Source organism: Myotis brandtii, unplaced genomic scaffold (genome assembly GCF_000412655.1).
Source record: "Myotis brandtii unplaced genomic scaffold, ASM41265v1 scaffold38, whole genome shotgun sequence".
In the NCBI taxonomy this organism is placed as follows: Eukaryota; Metazoa; Chordata; class Mammalia; order Chiroptera; family Vespertilionidae; genus Myotis; species Myotis brandtii.
In genome coordinates, this window is record NW_005364596.1 from 3,254,071 (window position 1) to 3,260,586 (window position 6,516).

Genomic DNA, 6,516 nt, shown 5'->3' on the forward strand with positions numbered 1-6,516 from the left:
CCTTTTTTTCTTAGAGTTTAGATTTTGAAATTACAGATAAATGATTCTGGACCTATTAAGACCAAAACCATACTGTCCATCATGATGGGATTTGAGTTTCCTTTTTACTTTTACTTCTACCTGGTGTATGGTTTTATTAAACTTCAAATATTTTTTCAGGCACTTCTCTAAAAGTTGTTACAAAAGTTGTTTTCATTGCTCATTTTTGTTTGTTTGTCACATTATAAATATGTTTTATTTGTACAATAAAATAATATCACACAATGTTGGGTGAGGGAATGAAGTTGCAAAATAGCGAGGAAACATTGTGTTATGTATAAATAAATTATATGGATGCTGGAAAGGTGCTATTACATGGAACAGTTACTTTACCTTTTTTGTACTGAAAAAAAAATAGCAGCACACTTTGATTTTAACTCCCTAAAAAGTCAGACAATTATTCACTCAACAATATTTAGTAAGTGCCTATTCTGTACTGGTCACTGTTGTAAGGATACAACAGTTTTTAAAAAGTCACTTCCCTCATGCTTACATTCTGTTAGCATATAACAGGAGCAATAATAATGAAAAGATTAAGTGCCATGAAGAAAAATAAAGCCGGACGGGGCAACAAAAAACAGGAGGGCTCTTCAAACTAGCTTTATGAGGTAACATCAATATAAACATTTTAAAGGAATACTCTTTATCCTGGGGAAAATCAAAGTACCATCAAGTCAAAGGACTATCGAGAACATCTATGTTCCAACCTGATGAGACCCAAGTACAGTAAACAGCTTCTAAAACCTGTATAAATATAGCTTTCTAAAACTAAAAAGGGATTCCAATGAAAATGCTCCCATACTTACTCAATTATAGATTTTTGTCTTTCAGTTCTTTTCCATTTCTAATAGATCAAAATAATGTACGTCTGTGTATAACATTCTAATTATATTGGTCATAATGGACTTTTATTTCATTGTTCACCCCAGTGCTGTCTTCTAAGGGATGTTTAACCCACATGAGGCTTTTAAGAAAAGGTTAAAGATGCAATATTATGAAGACAGGAAGAATAAAAACAAAGACATTATGTAAGGACAGAAAAGCTGCAGCTATCAAATATCTAATGAGGTGTCAGGATTCAATTTCACTTTCAATGCAGAAATTTTATAATTTTATCTTAAACTAGAGGCCCGGTGCATGAAATTTGTGCAAGGGGGGGGGGTTCCCCCACCCCGCCCGGCCCCCCCCCCATTTGGGGCTGCCTGATTGCCCAAACTGCCTCTGCCTGCTAGCCTGATCACCCCTAACTGCCCTCCCCTGCCAGCCTGGTTGCCCCCAACTGCCCTCCCCTGCCGGCCAGATCTCGCCCCCAACTGCCCTTCCCTCTCAGCCTGGTTGCCCCCAACTGCCCTCCCCTCTCAGCCTGGTTGCCCCCAAATGCCCTCCCCTGCTGGCCAATTTGGTTCTGATTGGTCGGTTTCTATGCCAGCATCAAAAGCTCCACCTCCTAGGCAGCCATTGGCTCCCCACAGCACCCAGATTTGGTACTGATTGGTCGGTTCCTATGCCAGTCAGCATCTCCGGGCCTATCTCTGGGCCTGATCAGCAGCCCCCACGGAGGCCAGAAGAGAAAGAAAGGCCCAGCTGCTGGCAAAACTCAGAAAGAAAGAGGGAGAGAAAGAGAGAGGCAAGTACTGATCAACAGCTGCCACTGAGGCTGAGGATCAGACCCTGCCTCTCTCTGGGTCTCAGCCCACTGGGCAGTCAGTGCTGGGTCACCAGGCTGCAGCGGGGCAGTCAGTGCTGGGTCACCACAGCAACCCAGCACTGACTGAAGGACTTCCGGGTTGGTCAGCCTCCAGTCATGATTGGTCGTTACAACCCTGGGCTTTTATATATTAGGATAGGTGGGATAGAAGCTAGCAATATAGAAAACTTTGAAAAACCACACCGAGGTTAATGAAACGACTAAACTCAATGTAAGCAGTCCTTGAGGGCAAGTATATAGCTACTGTGCTACCCAGGGAAAGCCTGGGTGGGAAGGCAGATGCGTGCATAGCCACGTGGAAACCTTTTCAGGCTTCCGTCCTGGGCAGAGTGGGCTTGAGTGCTAAGCAAGGAAGGGAACAGAAATGAAGGCTGGCTCCTATCCTCAAGGGATTTTCGACTAAGTAACTTTCCCATTTTCCAAACAGAAGTCACTTAAAAACAAAAAGAACTATGAGCAATGAAAACAACTTTTGTAACAACTTTTAGAGAAGTGCCTGAAAAAATATTTGAAGTTTAGTAAAACCATACACCAGGTAGAAGTAAAAGTAAAAAGAAAACTCAAATAATGAATATAAAATGGGGGGGAGGGGGGAAGCCTGGTTATGTATCATTTAGGAAGTTTATAAATCTAGGGTATAAAGATGAAATTTTTTTTTTTTTTTAGAGAGAGAAAGGGAGACAGAAACATTAATGTGACAGAGAAACATGGATCAGTAGCCTCCTGTACACGCCCCAAATGGGGACCGAACCTGCAACAAGGCCTATGTCCTGACCAGGAATTGAACACGACCTTTTGGTGCACAGGACAATGCTCCAACCAACTTAGCCACCTGGCCAGGGATGAGAATAAAAATTTAAAACTAAGAGTATTCATTTATTAAGTCTAGTAGTTTTTTGATGGAGTCTTTAGGGTTTTCTATGTACAGTATCATGTCATCTGCGAATAATGACAGTTTTACTTCTTTTCCAATTTGGATGCCTTTCATTTCTTCTTGTCTGATCGCTGTGGCTAGCACTTCCAGTACAATGTCGAACAGGAGTGGTGAGAGTGGGCATTCCTTTAGCTTTTGCCCATTGAGTATGATGTTGGCTGCAGTTTGTCATACAAGGCTTTTATTATGTTGAGGTATATAAAAGAAGAAACTTTTACCATTTGCAACAGCATAGATGGACTTGGAGAGCATTATGCTAAGCGAAATAAGCCAGTCGGAGAAAGATAAATATCACATGATCTCACTGATTTGTGGAATATAATGATCAACATAAACTGATAAGCCAAAATAGATCCAGAGACAAAGAAACACCGAACTGACCATCCAACCTCAGAGGGAAGGCAGGGGAGGGTGAGGCAATTAAAAAAAAAACTAAGAGTAGCCTTTATTTTTTAAAGAGCCTTTAAAAAACGCCAAGCTCCAAAACTCCGTAGTGAACAGAAAAGCAGGGAAGTAGTTATCTAGTCAGGTTAGCACTGGTCTGTCCTTGGGAGCCAACTACAGTCGGAGCTTTTTCTATGGAGTGAAGCAGATTTAGAACAACAGCACAGGATGATTAAAAGCACTGTCAGGAGGGAGTCGGGAAACACTTGAAACTCAATGTCCAATTAGTACCAGGAAGCTAAAAGATGTAATTCCATACTTAATCTTATTTCCACTCAATCTAATTTTCATTGATGGCCCTATACAAATAAAAGTATTTGACTATAAATAATCACTTGAAATGGGGTTGTAAACATAAATATGTTATTAAAAAAACAAACCCATAGTTAAAAAAAACTAAAACAAAGTAACAGCCTAGAAAATGAGAGGTTATTTATTTTCTGTGTTTTTTTTTTTTGCGGGGGGCAGGGGGGGGGGGGGCTTGTTTTTGCTTCTAAAATATCTGTATTAGTAGATTGGGGCCCAAAGCTTGTACTGAACAAGATCAAAAGTCATATTCTGATTAACATGTATCTGCACTTTAGGGGCACATCTTAAGAATGTCAAGGATTATGGGTTGATGGGGGGGGGGGCGTAATCTTTAAAGGAAAAGAGTAAATTCCATCTCAAGCATGTCAAACTCGCAGCGGGCGGGCTGGCTGCATGCGGCCTGTCCTCCATGAGTTTATGCTTGAGAAGGATTCAAGGCCCTAAGAACAGAAAAAGCAGATGCTTACAATGCATGTCCCCACCTGCAACCGTCCTTTCCCTCCACCAGGTGAGTGCCTCCTCTTTGGTTCCTTATCTCTGCAAACTGTCCCACCATCCACCCAGCTACGCAGGGTAAATAAAATCACCGCTATCATCCCAGCTTCACACTCCCCCATCTGCTCCCCAGACAATCACCCCAGGTCCTGTCCATTTTAATCGTCCATCTAGACTTCTTGCTCCCTTGAGCTTAGTTCAGTTCACTAACACCTCTTACATGCAGAGGACAGGAATTGGTCCAAACACATCTCAATAGCCACAACAAATCAAATCCATCCACCAAAGAAGACACATTAACATTATTTATTTAACAAAAAGAAAGCCCACATAATCCTAGGAATATCAGGCACTGCTAGCATGTTGCACTGCTAGAGTACAAAGAGAAAATGGATGATAGCAAACAGTCTACTAAGAAGACAAAGCCATGAGCATTCCTGAACAAGAGAAACTGAAGCGCCACAATCTGTGGGGAAAGGACGGACTGCTTAGGTATTTAACCAGCCCTTCCTCCTTCCCTCTCTGGGTTTGTCCCTAGTCCATTTCCTGTTTTATTGACTTACTTAAAGCCCTTAATGTCTCCCCATGGTCAAAAATCCATTGCTTATTTTGACTAATAAAAAGCTTATAATAGAAAATTTCAAACATATTATCTTGAAAGTAGAGAGAATAAGGCAGTGAACAACCTCATCAGGTACAATTATCATGGAAAATCTTTTTTAATCTCTCCTCTACCCTGGATTTCCTTTTGAAGCAATCCCAGAGATCATATTTCATCTGGAAAAATTTCAGTATGCCTCTTTAAGATAAAGGCTCTCTTTAAAAAAAATGAAAAACAAACCCTTAATGCCATTGTTACATCCAGACAAAATTAACCTAAATTTCACAGTAACCCCCTGCCAGCTCACCTTTCCCCAATTACCTTATTTTTCCTCCAGACTGCTTCGTGGTGGTGTGTTCTCCTGGCATTACTTATAAGGACCTTCATGGCCTGGCCTCTGCCTTCCTTTCAGGCTCAGTTTTGTGCTTCCAGCCATATTTACTAAATTTCTGTTTCCTTTTATTAGGTCTTTACATATAATCTTTTAGCAGCCTAAACCTCTTCTCAGCCCTACCCTCTTGCTTCAGGTCTCAGCTTAGATGTCACTTTACCCAAGAAACCTTTCCTGCTACAACTCCTGGGCCATGAAACGAATTGTCAAATACAGCACTCACTGCCCAGTGAGGTTACAAAACCTACCATCCCCTCTCCTCAAGTTCCCATTTAAATACAAATGCCAATTTATAACTTCCAGCTTCTTAGAAACTAACCTTCCCCTCTGGGGTGCTTCATGTTTGCCGTGCTTTATATTCATGCACAATTATTATACACACCCCTTTATAGATGGTGTCCTATAAGCGCAAATCAGACATCAGTTCAGAGGTTGTCAAGAGTAAGCAAATCCACCGAATTACGTAAACATTACAGTTAGTAATCATAAAGCCTTTCAAATTTGCATGAGGTATTTGGCTAATATGTGGGTGTGATACAGGCAGGAACAACAGAGCTAGCCGGAACTGTAAAGCAGGCTCTGGAATCCTGTTGTTACAGGAACAGAAAACCGCTCCGTCTTATTCTGAAAGTGGCACCAACTCCTAAAAATAAAAATGCACCCATTGAGGATGTTACTGTTTTTCAACAGATCACTGACTAGCACTAGCTTAATAGACTTTCTCTCCGGAGATAAACACTCAAGTATAATCAGACACCTATATTTGAAGATTAACTACCAAATAATTTTTTAGAAAATGTTGGTTGACTACTTTGGGTAACTTGCCTTATCTATAACATGAGGTCATGAATAATAACCGGGTAAAAGTAAAAATTTCCCTGGGGCCTAAGAAGTCTAATTTATATTGTGAAGCTAATTGATTATTATATTTCTGGCTTTGTAATTACTCTAAGAAAGCTTTTGCTTGAAAAGGTACTTATAAACACATACACTTTAAATACTACATTAGAATACTTAAGCGTTGAAAAAATGTTGACTTAGTATGCCATTAATGACTTATATTTATATGGTCTAAACTTACGAATAAGAATTATAGTTAACACTGACACAGTACTTATTATTGCCCAAACACTATTCTAAATACTTTATCTTATTTAATCTTCACCACAACTCTATGAGGTAGATATCATTATTACCCACATTAGAGAGGTTAAGTGAATTGCCCACGATCACCAGCTAATAAGTAGTAGGGCCAGCATTCAGTACTTTGGTCATTTTTGACTCTGAATGTCCTTCTACCACTTTTTAGGGAAAGCATCTACAAATAAGCACACAGCTTCAGGGCAGATTCTTCCAGTAAACACAAGGAAAAGGAGTAGGGCAGCCCTTCTAAGTCAGAAGAACCAACCTCCTGTAGTTTTCCGAGTGCAGGTCTTTTACCTCCTTGGTTAAGTTTATTCCTAAGTATCTTAATTTTTTTGTTGCAATGGTAAATGGGATTGTTTTTTTAGTCTCTCTTTCTGAGAGTTCATTATTGGTGTATTGCCGGAGACTATTTATTGTCTTCACTAACTGAATATAGACAGAGACCCCCC

The 6,516-nt window shown here is 40.3% G+C and overlaps 1 protein-coding gene across 3 annotated transcripts in view; it reads right to left on the reverse strand.

The window, feature by feature from the left end:
• The window catches only part of SGMS2 (sphingomyelin synthase 2), a 59,246-nt gene that overhangs the window by 32,498 nt on the left and 20,232 nt on the right, over positions 1 to 6,516 (reverse strand). The window contains exon 1 of one of the 3 annotated variants that reach the window (XM_014544732.1): positions 4,852 to 5,413. The exons of the other annotated variants lie outside the window; for them this stretch is intronic. The gene's annotated coding sequence lies outside the window, so the exon portion shown is untranslated. Of the gene's footprint in view, positions 1 to 4,851; positions 5,414 to 6,516 lie in introns of those variants that run through there. 3 annotated transcript variants of the gene reach the window in all.